Raw genomic sequence first — 18,752 nt, 5'->3', positions numbered from 1 at the left:
AAATTATGGGTGAAAATCCAATTTCTCAACCATCTTTTATATCTTGCTTTAATATCACATTTTGCTGTCTATCCCATGTATAAATTTTCTAATTTGTTCAGAATATATGTTGTCACTTTTATAGTGGTTCTATCTTCCGCTGTAAGGAGGCCAGAAGTTTTAGCAAATTTTCAGTATTCTCTATCTCTATCCTTGCCCCCTTGTCTTTTACAGAAGCATCCATTCCTTTTGAGCAATTTTTCTCTTTTCTAATTCCGGTGGCTTTACTTCATCAACTGTCCATATTTTCCTTAACCATCATATATTAGTTAGTAATCATTAAACATTTTTAATTAATTGCTTTAGTTATAGAGCAAGTAAACTTGCTGATAGTCACACTAGTCCAAGTGCTAGCCCAGACACAAAGTGAACTTCCTCCTCTGATTTTGTTTTACTTCAGAAATACCATAAAATATAAACAGAAGTTAGTGTCAAACTGTTATTCTGTACATATTAATAAAAAATGAAGTAGAATAATATGAAAGTGCATGGAGAAATGTTATAATATTTTAGACAGGCAATAACAACCATCCTGAAAAGTAATTGGTGTGTGTGTGTGTGTGTGGATGTATCTGTGTGTCTGTATGTCTGTGTGTGTGCTGGCAGTAGGACTTGAATTGAGGGCCTGGGCACTCTACATTGTCTTTTCTGCTCAAGGCTGACTATCACTTAAGCCACAGCTATACTTATATCTTTTTAGTGGTTACTTTGAGCTCAGAATCCCTCAGACCTGTCTTTGTACAGGGATACACAGATCTCAGCCTCCTGAATAGCTATGATTAAAAGCATGAGTCACCAATGGCCAGATGAAAATGTGATCTTAGAGAACAGATTGATGGTAATGAGCAGAAAGAGAGGAAAATATGTGTACTAATATATCCAATGGTGAAACTAAAATGAAAAAATAAAATTAGAAGGTTTGAGAAATAAAAACATAATCATGCTGCTGTAAGTGAATTGCACAGAATAGTCTAAGAGGATAATGAAATTTCAGATTAGGTTTATCTAAAGTTAGTTCTGAGCAGAGTTTAAGACTTGTGAAACAAAATTTATATGTTTACATTACAAATAGATGTAGCTTACAATCACTTTATTTAAAAAGCTAATATAATACCTCACTTAAAGTTTTTAGTATATTATCTTTCTGTTTCCATTATTCTAGTAATGGGTAATAATCTTAATCTTATCATAGAAAGGCTTGCTACTGTGAACATGTCTTTTATCAGTTTGATGAGATTTTTCAATGTTCAGAAATGTTCTGTTTAATATGCTTCTAGATTGTATTATTTTAACTATTTTGTTGATATTTATGTATACCCACATTTCTTTGCTTTTAAAGGATTTTTTTAAAAGACAGCTTGATATTAGGTAGATAGATATATAGACAGATAGAGCATCTAAAAATATTTCCTGTGTAATGCTTCAGTTCAATGCCTTATATTAAGTTTGAGATAAATATATATTCCATAATTTAAAACAAAACCAGGATATAAAGACATACCTGTTTCACTGGGACCTCATGGGTGCCAGTAACTTACAGATTCATCTAAGAAGAATGGTAAGTTCTTTCCTTAGTCTTTCCAGGACATTTAAATTGTGTTTATTGTCAGGCACAGGTGGCCAGTAATCATAGTTATTCAGAAGGCTGAGATCTGAGGATGGCCGTTCAAAGCCAGCCTGGGCAGGAAAGTCCATGCAACACTAAGCTCTAATTAACCACCAGAAAACCAGAAGTGGTGCTGTGGCTCAAGTGTTAAAGCATTCACTTTGAGCTGAAGAGTTCAGGGACAGCACCCAGGCCCAGAGTTCAAGCCCCATGACCAAACAAAATAAAATAAATAATAAAATAAATTGTGTTTATTATTTCTGATACCCCTTTGTATAGTTCATTGAGAAATGATACTAAACTGTTTACTCTTTTTAAATAAGTTTTTTATTGTGAAAATACTGTACAGAGGGGTTATAGTTACATGAGCAAGGTAATGAGTACATTTTTTTTTTTTTTTTTTTGTCGGTCATGGGGCTTGAACTCTAGGCCTGGGCACTGTCCCTCAGCTCTTCAGCTCAAGGCGAGCGCTCTACCACTTGAGCTACAGCACCACTTCCGGTTTTCTGGTAGTTTATTGGAGATAGGAGTCTCACGGTCTCTCCTGCCCGGGCTGGCTTTGAACCGTGATCCTCAGATCTCAGCCTCCTGAGTAGCTAGGATTACAGGCATGAGCCACCAGTGCCCGGCTTGAGTACATTTCTTATACAGCATTGTTGCCTCCTTCTTTGTTTCCCCTACCATTCTGTCCTTCCCACCTCCTCAACTACTGCCCCCCTGCCTAAATTGTAAAGTTCGTATTTCAACATAGCATCTTGTATGGTATGGGACATGAGAAATGAGCTGTTGGACCTAACATACCAAGTCTTAAACTCCGCGCAGAACTAACTTTAGATACACCTAATCTGAAATTTCATTATCCTCTTAGACTATTCTGTTCACTTCACTTACAGCAGCATGATTATGTTTTTATTTCTCAAACCTTCTAATTTTATTTTTTCATTTTAGTTTCACCGTTGGATATATTAGTACACATATTTTCCTCTCTTTCTGCTCATTACCATCAATCTGTTCTCTAAGATCACATTTTCATCTGGCCATTGGAGATGGGGTTCAAATGAAACCTAATATATTCTTAATTATTACTAAGAGTTAGCACAAGTAGATAACTTATTACATTATATGCAATAAATATATATGTAAAATATGGTGCTAAATGAGTAAGAGAGGGAAGGCTAGTTGAGTGTTTGGCCTGAGTGTCAATAGACTGTATATAATATACAGTAAGAAATAAAGGCTGATGAAAGATGAGTGGACAAAAGAAGAGTTGGTTGAGCAGAGAATTGAAACTTTCCCTTAGCAGCTAGTAAAAGTCTTATTAATAGGTTTTCCAATCTTTAATTTTACCAGTGTGCCATTATATACTCAATTCTATAGTTCTGTTGGTATGTTAGCTATCTATCTATCTGTCTGTCTGTCTGTCTATCTATCTATCTATCTAAAAAAATCATACACCAGTCTAACAATCTGATCTATACATTTATAGCTGCTAGGGAAAATAATAATTTCCCTCCATTGAATGGCTGTTATGAACAATACACAGACTTCAACATTAATTAACCCTAACATAAAAAGTCAATTGGAGATGGAACCATTATTCACATCTCAGTCTGCCTGACTTCAAGGCAGACACCTTCTATACCACACTGCTTTGTACTTGAGCTATAACATTGCCAAAAATATGTAAAATTACTTATTCATCATTTGTTCACTTGCTTGTAACTCAAAGGAAAGAATGTTCATTGTATTTAAAGGAACATAAGAACAGCAGGAACATTTTCTTCAGGATACAAGGTACAGCTGCTAGGTGCCATTTATCCATGGCCAAATGAAAGGCACTTCTGTGTCAAATTTGCAAGATGCTTTCAACCTTTATAAAGGCTCTAACTTGAAAAGGAAGTATTTGTTATCTAGAACAATTATATTGTGCCTTCATCAATTAATCTTTCCATTTTTTAAAAGAATTGCTGTCTTCTAACTGTAAAACTGGTACTTCCTATAAAATTGGCTTATTACTTATAACATCAAATCATTGTTTGATTTATCATACAGTATCCATAATTCTAAAATCTTTCTAAACAGCATTTAAAATGTTTAGGCCTGGGAAGGTGGCTCAGTGGTAGAGTGCTTGCCTTTCATGCATGAGGCCCTGGGTTAAATTCTTCAGCACTACATAAGCAGAAAAAGCCGAAAGTGGTGTTTGGCTCAAATGGTAGAGTGCTAGCCTTGAGCTGCAGAGCTGAGTGACAGTGCTCAGACCCAGAGTTCAGGCCCCACAACAGACAAAAAATAAAAATAAATGTAAAGGTAATTGAATATGTTTTAAGAAATTTTGACCAGTAGGACCTTTCTGAAAAAAAAAATGTACTTGGGAATTTGTTTTTCCCAAGAGAAGATCATTTCTGAATGCCAACCTCCTAGTAAGACAAATTTGGAGGCAGTAATTTTAACCATGGTGACAACATCTAGATGCAGATTTACTTCCATAGAAGAAAGAAAGCTATTTTCCATAATCAGTTTAGCTCACAACTCTGACTATATTACACTGAATTTCTGATATAAAACTACTTTCACAGGCATTTGGAATTGTTTATGGCTTTATGCAAGGCTTTAGAGTTATAAGAAAGATATAACTTGATGGGTAGTAGGCAAAGAAGAGTAACTTTTATAAAAAGAAAGTTAGTGTGATATTTATTTAGGGCTTTATTTGTTGTTGTTTTGCTATGTTGGTCCTGGGGCTTGAACGCTGAGCCTGGGTGCTGTCTCTGAGTGTTCATGCTCAAGGATACTGCTCTACCACTTGAGCTACAGCTCCACTTCTGCCTTTTGGTGGTTAACTGGAGATAGGTGTTTCTTAGACTTTTCTGCTCTAATTGGCTTTGAACCATGATGCTCAAATCTCAGCCTACTGAGGAGCTAGACATGAGCCCCTAGGGCCCAGCTTAGTTAGCGCTTTTTGAGAAGTAAGTGTACCATCCAGGGTCCTGTGTACAGTGTTAGTACAGTGTTAGTGACTTTTTATTGCATTGGTACATATTTGAAGAAACCACCACATGGAAGAGAGATTTTTTTTGGACTCAGTTGGATTTGGTGGTTTCTGAAATGCTTACAGGGCTTCTAATTCTGGGGCCAGAGGCCATGTAGCACATGATAGCAAACAGGCATGGCAGAGGAAAACTGTTCATCACATGGTGACTGGAAAACTAAGATGGCAAAAGAAGGGTGGGAAATATGACAAACCTTCAAAATGAAGTAACTAATGCAAGAAACAGCAGGGGTTAAATAAGAACAGAGATTTTTTAAAAATAGTTTTATTAAGGGAAAACTTGAACTCAGAAGAAACATTTGGACAAAAATCTAAAAACAGAAACCCTCAGCAAATGAAAACTGTGAGTAGGAAAATATTCCAGGCATAGGTAAGTCAGTGCAAAGTCCATACACACACACACACACACACACACACACACCAAAACACACACACACACACACACATATTGATGAGGGATGTCATGTTTAAGAAACTACAAGAGGACTGGAATTTTGGAAAAGGTCCATGTATGGTTAATCTAATTTTATTTACTCAATCCACTTTAATACTGGTATCATGATACAATTGTTATTATACCTAGTAGATAATTTTAAATTTTGTAAAAAAAAATAAACAATATATTTCTTCCTATTTATGGATTTTGATTTAAGATAGTATTTAAAAGATGTGGAAAATATGAATAGAAAATTTAAATATTCCCTATTGGTTTATTTTACATACATACACACATGCCGATTATTTATTGTATAGTTTAATCAGATGTAAGCATTATATTATGGTTACTTTTGTACATTTGAAATTGAGAGTGAGAGAAAGAGACAGAGAGACAGATAGATAGACATAAAGAGACAGAGATAGACAGGGATAGAGAGACAAAAAAGTTTCAAAATGTGTCCCCTATTTTATTTTCTGGGAGACTAAAATATATCTATGAATGATTAATTTCCAACATTAGAAATTAATGCATTAAAAGAATAAAGGAGTTTTATTGTAAAGTAATTTTATTTTCTAGCCATAAGATTTGGAGCCAATGACTACCCAAAATGGCATTACTATTTTTATGTCAAGGGATGCTATCTGATAATCAGAGGTTCAGGATTTCTGGTATTAGCTGTGTATTAGGTATGAGATTTATAGAAAAGTAGGGTTGGCAATCAATGTCAGAGAAAATATAAGGCATCTTTGAAGTCCTCTGTTGATTTTCCCAAGTCATGAATGATTTCTGTATCTGTATGTACAGATATTCATAAATGCATAAATTTGTTCTTTGAAAACAAGCAAGATTCAGAGAATAGAAGCAAACCATTCCATATATTATTTCTCTATTATAATTCTTTGAAATGTAACTTCAGTAGGAAATATTGCTGGCTTCAGATTAAGAGAACCCCACATTTTCTGCTCATTCTTGCCTAGTTATATTTGTATGTCAACTTTATAGAACAAGTGAAACTCAAATTGTCATTTAAAGGAGACTTTTGAGTTCTTTCTATTATTGTTTTTACTTCTGTTAATGACACTGTTTCTCTTAATTACAATATAACCACTTGTGGGTCTCTACTACCAAGAAAAACTTGCAATGAACTTTTTCCTCTGTCTTCACTCTTATTAACCCAATCCTCTCATGAGTCCTTCCACTCCTTCCACTAAATATTTTCCTTTCACAGTCAAGTCATATTGTTAATTTTCTTTAGGTTTCGACTCTACTTATGAGTGAAAATATACAATATTTACCTATTTTCCTACACTTAGTTTACATCACTCAATATTCTGATCTCTGCTTTTATCAGTTTTCCTACAAATAACTTAATTTTCTTATTCATTCTACTTTATCTCTGAATAATACTCCATTGTATATATATAGACTGTACTTATTGGGCACTTTAGGCTCATTCTGTAGATTGGCTACAGTGAATAGTGCTGCAATAAATCTGTGTGGGTACATATCTTTATTGCATGTTAGTATAACATTGCTCTGGCTCTCTACATAAGAGTGGTAAAACAGGATCATAGAATGGTGCAATTTTTAAGTCTTTTTGAGGAGCTACCATACATTTTTATAGTGGTTGCACTATTTTGCATTCCCACCAACAACTTGCAAGGAGTCCTTTCCCCACTTCTTTACCAGCATTTGCCATGGTTCTTTGTATGACCATTGAATGATAGCCATTCAGACTAGGGTAAGGTAATGGCATGTCAGTATCATTTTGATTTGTGTTTCCGGTTATGGCTAAGGATAAATTGGATATTTCTTAACCCATTTGTTGACCATTTTTACTTGTTTCAAGACCATTCAACTCATTTACTGATTTATTAATTGGATCATTTGGTCATTGGTGCTTAACTTTGCTGATTTTTTTAGCAACTTTTTTTGTTCTGGATTTCAATCGTTTCATGAGTGGCTTGCAGAGTGTCTCCTATTCTGTCTACTGAATCCTCATTCTTAATTGTTTCCTTTGATGTGCAGAAGTTTTTTTTTTTAATTTGATTAAATCCTTGTTCAAAAAATGGAGAGCCTGGCAGTAAGGTTCTAAAAGCTCTGAATATGAGATATACATATTTAAGGATGATTCTTATTTGTGGGGTTCTCTAACCGCTTGTTGATTTCTCCTGCACATGCATCGTTTTTTGTTGTCATTTTTTTTAGTAGCACGTTTCACATGGACTCTCTCTCACTGGTTTTCTGATTCTCTTCTAGTCTGTTCTATCCAATGACTTTGTGAACTCTTTCTAATATGGCAGTATCTGTTCATTGTTTTATGACCTACAACCAAAGCTGAAAGTAAAATCAACTCTGCTATTAGCTGCTCCATGTTGCCATCAAAATTGCCTAAATTCTTGGGAACACATTTATCTTTGCGACTCTAGGGAATCTGTAGTTAATTGTTTAAAATGTTGGTACACATAAGTCTCCTGTATAATTGAGTTACTCATGGAAATTTTTCTCTCAGTAAACCTCCGTTCATGTTCTAATATTTGAACTATTTGAAATCACCTGTTTGGTGAGATTTCAGATTCATTAGTCAAATTTTTATAAAATACATTTTATGTAGTGACTCAAACAATATTTTTGTATTCACAATAAGAACATGTGACATATTTATAAGTTGATTTTTTTTTGCTTTGTATGTCCTTCCCCCATGATATAACCCCTGCTTTCACTGTACTTGATGTTGGTATAATTTGTGGAGGGGAAGGGAAAAAAAACAAATTGTTTAAATAGGGATACAGGTGGACCCGTTGCAACAATGAGATGTACAAGTCATTATGTTGAAAAACAAACTTTACAACTTTCCCTGGGGAGTAGGGAATGGGGGGAGATGGGAAGGGATAGGAAAGGGAAACAAAAGAGGAGGCAGTAATGCTTGATAAGAAATGTACTCATTATCTTGCCCATGTAATTGTAACCCCTCTGTACAGTATTTTCACAATAATAAAAAAAGAACATGTGACATGCTAAGCTAGTTATGAAAATACACAAATATAATCTCATGGCTTGGAAGAGAGAGGCAGGAAGATCATAATCGAGGCCAAGCTAGCTAAATCTTGTGTAATAAGAAATAAAACATTAACAACAACAATAACAACAGCAAAAGAAACAGAGAACATATGTGGTATTTCTTTTATTTTTTCCAATACTTACCTTACTTTAAATATGATATTCTTCTTGCCACTTGGAGGAGTCAATATAGTTTCAACATAAACAAAAGCAGTAGAAACACAAAAATAATCTATCAATAAACAATCTATCAGACTATTTCAGTTTTGAACTACTCTCCACCTTTCATTTTAATCTATACATTCTGAATGAATTTCCAGGTTATTAAGCAATCTTTTTTCCTCAGTAAATAAGAAGAAATTATTTTCTGATGAAGAAAAATAAATCTTTATCCTCTATTCAGTATCTTTAGTGAAATTTGCCGATAGAAAGATCAGAGTATCACAGCGAATCATGTTATTTAAATTAATGAAATTTTCCTACTTTTAGTACCAGTGTGTGATGCTTTGACAGATACTATATATCTCAATTTTATTTTTCAAAATATTATGCAAATACCTAGTTATTTTAAAATACGTACTCTCCTTTCTTTCCTTTAAAATTTTCAAGTTCACAAATATTTATTTTCAAATGAGGACAGCTGCTCAGCAAAGCAAACTTTGCTGTTTTTCTTTGCTGCAAAGAGACATAAACGTAGACCAAAATAATAACGAAATATATTTGGGATTCAGGGATTTCTTAAAACTTAAAAACTGGTTTCCTTTATTTAGTGGGTCCCTAGATGAACTACAATGCAATTCTTCATTTTAACAATGAGTCGAGTATGCAGTATGAAAACTGTCCCTAAATATGTATCTGGAACACTTCTTACCTAACTTTAAAATAAATAAGAAACCAAAGTAGAAATCTACTTCAGTTTATACTATTTTGTTCTCATAAGTATAGACATTTAAACAAAAGTCAGTATTTTCTAAATAGTATTCAAATATTTAAGAACAGCAGAAATAAGAGTAAGAATTTAATAATAAGAAGTAGACAGATATCAAGCATATTTAGCATGCAAATTGGTGAATTCTTATTGGCTCAGGCACTCCAGAGTTGATAGCCTGGGAAAGAGGAGGCCTCAAAAACAAGTTGGTTATTGTCAAATATACCTGAAATCCCACCTACTCAGAAGGCAGGAATAGAAGGATATCACTCTAAAACAAGACAAACCATGGGAAAGGAATTGAACCCAGGCCCTTGTGTATGCAAGGCAAGCACTCTACCCCTGAACCACCTTCCCAGGCCCAATAAAGAAATTATTTTAATACGTAAAAAAAAAACTAAATTGATATTATTGTAAATGCTGAACCTCTCATTTATTTAACACTTATCAAAATGGAAATATCTCTTTTCCTTAAGATACTAAGGTTTTACAAAATGCTAAACACATGAAAAGAGAAAAATAAAAGCCATCAGATAAGAAAAACTTATCACTAAGAAATAAATTGATGACTTTGTTTGGATTTGATTTGATTTGCTCCTTTTATTGTTTGGATTATTTGGATTTATCATTTGGTTCTGGAGCTGAATTTAAGGTTGACTGAACATTAGCTCAGCTGGCGTGCTATCACTTATTCAAGGCCCTCAGTTCAAGTTAGACATTTCTATTGTGTTATTCAATAGAAAATTTCAAAGTGTGCAATACTTTTTATAGAAAAATAACTAAATTTTCAGTATCATTTTTTCTAACATAGAAAGTCATGAAAAATTTATAACAATCTTTTTGTATTTGCTTATACTTTAGGATTTTGCCATAAAATATTCCTTAGGTTTTCCATATTTATGTTTATCTTTGACTTTTGCCTTCTGAATGATATCATGAAGACATTTTATGCAATATGTAATATCTAAAGGAATTCATACATATACACATACCCATACACAAATCCCATGAGACTCATATGGGGTACAACGAGTGTCAGGAAGCGGAACAAAAATATAAATCACATAAATCATACCCAAAGAAAGATATTGTAGCTTTGATGACATTAACAAATGAATTTCAAACCCAATGTTGCGGTAGTGATAGAGCTCACTGACATAATGTCTTTCATAGGTCAGGCCCGGGGTTTGAAGCTCAGCATTGCAAAAACCCACAAACATTCCAGTGCTGTGTTAACTACAGCATAATAATTAGTGGCTTCTTCAAAGAAAAATACTTACATGATCTCTGATTAAAATAATTATGAAGTTGTGCTGGCAAGGTGGCTCAGTGGTAGAGCACTTGCCTTGCATGCATGAGGCCTTGGGTTCAATTCCTTAGCACCACATAAGCAAAAAGAAAAAAAGCCAGAAGTGGTGCTGTGGCTCAAATGGTAGAGCGCTAGCCTTGAGCTGAAGAGCTGAGGGACAGCACCCAGGCCCAGAGTTCAGGCCCCATGACAACACCCCCCCCCAAAAATAATAATAATGAAGTTGCTATAGATATGAAAAATAAAACTTGGACAGTTAGAGTATAGGATCTTGTTGTAACATGTTTGGCTTTTGTAAAAGTTGCAGAAGCATTTTGTAGATTTCACTAATACATAGGAAAGTTGAATTTCAATTGGTGATTATGCACATTGTAATCTTTACCATTAAATGGACATGGTACTAATATCTAACATATAAGGTAAATCTATATACCAGATAGGGTTTAAACTCTAAGTGAGTTAAAAAGCTTTATAGAAAGCATTAAATATAGTGAATGGCTATGCAAACTTAACTCCACCAGGCTTTTCACTATATTTTCTTGTGTAGTAATTTCTTCAAATATACTTCCCAGTTTCCTACTATCAGTTCATCTGTCTTTATTATATTGATTTGTATCTCTATTACTTCATTTCTTTTGGGTGGTACTGGGAGTTTGATCTCAAAGCTTTATACTTGCTTGACTCTTATGATAGCACTGGTCCATGCCTGCAGTACTGTTAATTCAGATTCTTTCCTGACTGGACAAGTGTCTGAGCCACAGTGCACCTACCATAGGCCTCTTGTTCTTGCTGGGATCATAGGAAAATGTGGTCTCGTCTGTGTTCCTCCCATGGAGGTTGGTTAACATGGACTTTATACCAAGCCAGGCTTACTACTATGATTTACCCATTCTAAATTTCCTTTGTAGTTTACAATATAAAGTACATGCCACTGTGCCAATTTGAATTTAGAATAATGGCTGCATGAATATTTCTATTAAAGCTGGCCTCAGACCATGATTTTTCCCATTCTCAGTTTCCAAATAGCTAGGATTATAGGCATGAGCCACCAGTAACTGGTGTAGGTCATATTCCAAATATATGAATGCTGAATATATTGAGGTATAAATTATAGCAAAATAATTCTTCATTTATAAAGTTTCTGTTTAGATATTTTTACAGATCACTTCATGAGAAGTGGTTTTATTATTTCTCACTTTTAATTAGCTTTGAGTAGTTGAATAAGGAATTGCCATTTAACAAATGAGTTCATGAATACAATATACCTTGGTTAAGTGTTGCCCCTTTCAATATCCTCACCCAATCTTCCCCTATTCTTCTTCCCTCATTCTTCTTACTTTTGTAGGACATATATTGGGTTTGTGGCTCCTCGTCTTCATTTGTCTACCCTTTTCCCCTGACCCCACCCCATCCCTTTCAAGTACCTGATTCTTGTTGTTTTATTTTGCTGAACTTTGATTTCGTCTTTCTAAGGAATTGTACTGAGGTGTCTGTTGAAACTACTATATTTCATTTATTCTTTTTCACTTTTTCCATATTTCTTTTAATAGCTCAAACAACTATTTTCTTCTGTCTAGTATTAGAATATTTGAAGAACTTATTGTTGATTTTTGTCAATTCAAGTATTTGTCCCATCTTTTGATGAGAGAAAAATTCAATACTTATTGAAATCTGTCAAATTTAGGCTTCTACTGGGGAAACTGCCCTCTAAGGTAAAGATTCCTTTGACTCTGCCAGTTACAAAAAGCTAAAACTGACAAGTGCTGTTCAGTCAAAATTCTACTGTTGATGATTTAAATTTGATACTCAGACATTTATCTTCACATTGAGGTAGATTGAATCCTTATTCCATCAGTACTTTTGCAAATCATCTTTTTATGATATGATTTCAGGTCCTTGTGTCATGCTACAAAACTTCCTCAGAGAAGAGATCTTGGAACTGCTGTCTTCTCAAATGTCTTCTTGTAGTAGTTTCTAACAAATCAAAGAAAGGTTGGACAAATGGGATTGCATGAAATAGCAGAGCTTCTGCATGGCAAAGGACTAGCTCCCAAGATCAATATAAAGCCCACGGATTGGGAGAAGATCTTCACTAGCCATACAACAGACAAGGATCTCATATCAACAGTATACCTGGAACTTAAAAAAATAAATCCCCCAAAAACAAACCTTCAAAGAAACAACTGCCCAATAAATAAGTGGGCTAAAGTCTTACAGAGAAACTTCTCTGAAGAGGAAAGAAGGATGACCAATAGACACATGAAGAAATGCTCAACCTCCCTAGCCATAAAAGAAATGCAAATCAAAACAACATTGAGATACCACCTCACTCCAGTAAGAATGGCTAACATCAAGAACTCTAATAAGAACAGATCCTGGAGGGGATGTGAACAGAAGGGAACCTAACTGCATTGTTGGTGGGAGTGTAAACTTGTTCAACCACTTTGGAAAGCAGTATGGAGGTTCCTCCAAAGACTCCACATAGAGCTTCCCTATGACCCAGCAATACCACTTTTGGGCATTTACCCAAATGTTTACAAACAAGACCACACTAAAGCTACCAGCACGACTATGTTTATTGCAGCATTATTTACTATAGCTAAGATATGGAACCAATCTAGATGTCCTTCAGTAGATGAATGGATCAAGAAATTGTGACATATATACACAATGGAATTCTATGCCTCCATCAGAAAGAATGACATTGCCCTATTTGTTTGTTAGGAAATGGAAAGACTTAGAAAAAATTCTATTAAGTGGAGTAAGCCAGGCCCAAAGAAACATAGGTCCCATGATTTCCCTTATTTGCAATAACTAGTATATGTTTGAGTCAAGCAGAAAAGGTCAGATAAGGTGATGTTAGGAAAATGAACCCTAAGATGTATTCAGATTTTTTTCTTTCATGCAATTGTTTCTAACATATTTATAAGATATTTCTTTGTTGCTTTGTATGTCCCTCCCCCACAGTATAACTCCTGCTTTCACTGCATTTGATGTCGGTATAATTTGTGGAGGGGAAGGGGAAAAACAAATCATTTAAATAGGGATACAGGTGGACCCATTGCAACAATGAGATGTACAAGTCATTATGTCGAAAACGAACTTTACAACTTTGGTGGGGGGTGGGGAGGGGGCTGGGAGGATTGGGTGGGGAAGATTGGGTGAGGGGAGGATGGGAAGGGATGGGAAGGGGAAACAAAGGAGGAGGCTACAATGCTTGATAAGAAATGTACTCATTATCTTTCCCATATAATTGTAACCCCTCTGTACAGTATTTTCACAATAAAAAAAAAAAGAAAATGTTAATGGTTATAAAAATAAACAGATCTGTCAGTCTTTGGGCAAAAAATAAATAAACAAAAGGTTAAAAGTAAAACCAAAACTGTGCTTTCCTGTAGGATAATGTACAGGGTGGGAGGGGTGGGGGTAAATTTACCTCCTTTAACTCATTTAATAAGACACTGATCCATTTAAGACAGTGGCGTACACATGGCTTAACACTTCTAAACAGCCACTCCTCTGAATTCTATTTCACTATAGGCTAATATTAATGTACTTTTTGTGGGAATGCAAACATTCAAATCATTTACCACTTAGAGGTTAATTTTCATTTGTATAATTTTTCTGAAATGTAGGGTATCTGAAGAACTGTACCATTGCTTTAGGTAAAAACTTCATATCTAATATTTTGCCATTAAAATCTACAAACTCTTCTAGAATGGCCTCACCATATAAATAATCTAGCAACTCTAATTTTCCTTCCTCAACTCCTTCTGTAGAAGTGTTTTCAAATTCCTTTAAATCTTAACTACATTTAAAATTATTTTATGCAGTTCTTAGTGTGGCCTTTGGGAATGTTTTTTAACATAGTAGTCAAACAACATTGCTAAAGTTGTGGGGTTTTTTCTTTCATAAACTGTTAAAGTTTTGCCTTTGTCATCTATGAAATGTAATCTGAGCCTTGAGGCACAAACTACTGAAAAACTTTCTCTATGTAGTGTTAATGGTAATTGAATTTACTCACAATGTAATTGTTAATAGAAGTTCAATTTTTGAGAATGTTTGTTGTAGGCAATTCAATTAATTACTAAAGTTCCAATAAACAAACTACTATAAAGTGATAATTAACTTACCATTTAAGACCCTGTTAATTGTTTATTATAGAACTAAATCTTAAATTAATGTCCAAACTCGTATTTCATATGGAAACATTGAGAATCTTTACCTTGACTTTTTCTTTGCATGTTTTTATCAAAATAAAATTGACTATTCATTTCAAAACTGAGAAAAAAATGTTTCCTTAATTAATTTATGTTAATGTGGTATGTTCTTCAACAAGCTTCAATATGTTTTTCTTTCATTATGCTGAGCTGTTAGATATAGGCAGTGTAGATTCAATTATATCTGTGTACAGTCAGTTTGACTGTACACAGGATGTCAACAGTAAACATCACTTCTAGATGTTTCTGTGAAAATGTTCCTAGTGGAGACTGGCATTTGGATAGGTAGATTAGGTAAAGTAGGATTTACTTCCCCATTTTTGTCTTCCAGATAAGCCTTTTCCAATCTTCTGAAGTATCAAGTGGAACTAAAGGACTCTGAGGGAATAATTTACATATTTTTCTTCTTACTGACCTGTAAGAGCCAGAATATATGTTTTCTGTACTGAAATTGGAATATATACCATTCACTCTTTTATTTCTCAAATCTTCAGACTATATCCATGACTTCCCTATGTTTTTATATTGAAGGAGTTGATAATGGGATCACCTCCATAATTATGGGAGTCAATTCCTTATCATAATAACTCTCATCCTCTTTCATGTATATGTTTTATATATGCAAACAGGCTCTTATTGGCAACATTGATAGAGTTTATCATACTATTCTTAAATGGCTTATAAATTGGTCTCTTTTAATTTGTCTTCATTCCTAACTTCCTATCTCCTGCTAGCTTCTTCTACCCAATGCAATGTTCATTGGCCTCAATCATTTACTATTTTAGCTTGTGGCATTTAGCTATAATCTTCTCCTAAGATCATTTTAAAATGGCTATAAATATAAATATGATTCATGTAGATTTTAGGTATTATTTTCAACAGTGTCTTTACCTTTTTGATATCCAAGGACTAGTTAAACATTTATAAGTCTTCTGTAGCTCTTTTCATGCCAATGAATGTCTAGACTTTCAAAATAGTTGATCTAATATTTCAAGCAAAAAATCTGATCTTCAATTCTGTCACTACTCTGTTACTTACCAGTAATTCTTTTGTAGCATATTCTTTTGACTCTATGTACCTCTGTAATACTCACTCCACAAACTTGCTATTATTTGATTCCAGTCATAATTATCTATGACTTGGAAACTGTAATAAATTTTAACTTCTCTCCCTACTTATATCCATTTCATTTTAAATCTACTCTTTTCTTCTTATACTAATCTTTATAAAATCATAAGTAAGATTATGTCACTCATATTATAACTCTTCACTAATCTTCTTTTCTTCTTAGAGTAAAACTACACTCTTTGCCAGACATCAGAAGGATTTACACAATTTAGCCTCTGATACATTTGTGATTTTATATCCTACAGCATTATCCATAAGTCCTAAAACTTAACCACATGAGGTTTACATTTTTCACTGAAGAAATGAAATTATTCTTCTTTTTTAACTCTAGAAAGCTCTTTTTTCAGGTACTGAGAAAAAAATTATTGAAACCATTCAAATTAGAACATTTCTCCTGAAGAACATTCAGCATCAAAACATAAAAAGAATATTGCCAATGAAGTCCTACATTTAATTGTCTATCATATCACTGACAAATTTTTCTTCCTGGATATTGGCATTGCTTATGATAGTCTTCCTTATATGTTTTTCTTTGGACTGAATGTAGCATTATGTTTCAAATTCCACAGCAGCAGAAATATTGATATTGAACAAAAGAGATACAGTATAAGCTTATACATGTTAAAGGATCTTGGTACATGATTGTTCTGAGTTGCAGTGCTAAAGGGAAATATGATATTATAAAAGCAGAAAATAAAGTGACTATGGGCTTTCTAGAAAATTAGATGAGAAGGGTTACTTTTAATGTAAGCAACAAGAAAGTGTTTTACATTTTGTTTCTGAAAACCTATTTGAATAGTTTACACAACTTTAATTCCCCTGGCCTGTAGGATCCAATTATTGAGTGTTAACCATGACAAGTAAGTCTATTTGAAAGGATATGTAGGGTAATGAATATTTGCTTATCTATAAATATACTACATTTTAATCATATGGGTAAATAATGAGAAAATACTTTAAAAGTTTAAAAATAATTTGTTCATGCCTTTATGAAGTATCTTATCTTTAAACAAAAAAAATCACTTTTATATTCTATGTCTACTGAGAGATTCCATTGTGTTTTTGCCTCAGAGATATAACAGGCAATTTGGCCTTTACTCTAGGGATTTAGAATAGACGTTTGCAATAAAGCAATTCAACCATAAAATACATCCACTAAAAGGATGGTTAAATGACTGTTGTATAAGCTCCCTGACTTTTCTTTTAAAGTTATCATAACATTTTCAGCTTTTATGGCACAATCACCATTAGTCAATTACTTAGAAAAATCTCATTTTCAGTGGCTACTTTTCAAAAAAGGAGAATTACCCAGCTTAGCGAGAAGAAAAAGCTATTCCACCCACATGTTCACAACAGACACTTAAAACTAATGTTTAGAAAGAAAAAGAGTAACAGAATGCTTTAAAATAATGCAAATAGTAAAAGAATGAACCAAAAACTTACCTGATATATTTTCAATCTGAACAAAGGTATATTACCCATACCTTCCATTATAAGTAGAATGTAAAGTTTTTGTAAAGACAACTATTTGCTAATGATAGTGGGTTTGACAGATTCATGGATGAATAGGTAAATAGATTTTGTCTAAATAATGTCAAATAATAGTTGAAATTTAGTAGTGAATTTTTTAAAATAGTTAAAATTAGCTAGAAATTAGTGAAGTTTCACTTGGATTAAAGTTTAGTATTCAGTTTTTTGTTGTTGTTTTTGTTGTTTTCTTTCTTCCTTTTTGGGGGTCTGTGGTAGTGGAGCTTGAACTCTGTACCTGGATGCTGTATCTGAGCTCTTCAGCTCAAGGCAAGTGCTCTATCACTTAAGCCACAGCACCACTTCTGGTTTTCTGGTGATTAATTGGAAATAAGAGTCTCATGGACTTTCCTGCTTGGGCTAGCATTGAACCACAATCCTCAGATCTCATTATCCTGAGTAGCTAGGATTACAGGTGTAAGGCACTAGAGTTTGGCTTAGTATTCACTTTTGAATGCAAAACACATACCTAAATGAAATGCAAACATAACATCATACATGAATGTATATAGCATTAGTGAAGTCAACATATGTATTAGTTTCTAGTTTTCATTATACATGCATAATTTAATCACACAGTAATAATATTTTAGAGCCAAGATGATTTGACCATTATAAAACTTAAAGATACAGCTTTACAACATATCAGGAGCACAAATGAAACAAGTTGTCAAACTTAACAAGAGAATGTTAGACTAGAATCCAGGCTATTTATAGAAAAACAGTAATAAGGGATTTTTATACTACAAAAATTTTCAAAAGTTACTCTCCAAGTATAGCCATATAGTATAATATCTGTGGATGATTTTCTTACTAACCACAGAAAATAGGAGTGGATGTATTGTTAGAGTTTTATTATAAAATTATTTTTTAAACTTAATTGAGCTACTAGTTTAACATTTCCTTTTAGGTGGTTGGTACTGTGTTTTTGACTCATAACTTTGTGCTTGCATAGCAAGCACAATACCCTCAGTCCATTTATTAATTTATAAATTAATTTATACATTTATTTATTCAATGATTCAATTGTTCTATTAATATATGTCTTGTGTTTTCTGTCCAGGCCAGATTTCAGAACCTCATAGTTCTATTTATTCCATAGCTAGAATGATAAGTGTACATGACCATGAACTGATTGAATTTTTAAATTTTTTGTTGTTTTGTTCAGATAGAATCTTGCTAACATTGCTCCCACTCACAGGCCATACTTTATCATGCAGATCTACAAACCTCAATTAGTGGGAGATTAGATCTTTATGATATCCATACGATCTTAATGAAATCTTATAATTTCATTAAGAATGAAAGTTACTGTACATTTAAAAAAAAACATACAGATACAGTTGTATTTGTGCATGCTCATCAAAACAAACATTGCAATAGAATCTAATTATAAAATCTTTTTAATTCACGGATCAAAAAAAAGAAAAAGAACTTTATACGTATTACG

Source organism: Dipodomys ordii, unplaced genomic scaffold (genome assembly GCF_000151885.1).
Source record: "Dipodomys ordii isolate 6190 unplaced genomic scaffold, Dord_2.0 Scaffold1, whole genome shotgun sequence".
Taxonomy (NCBI): domain Eukaryota; kingdom Metazoa; phylum Chordata; class Mammalia; order Rodentia; family Heteromyidae; genus Dipodomys; species Dipodomys ordii.
This window is presented reverse-complemented; position numbering follows the sequence as displayed.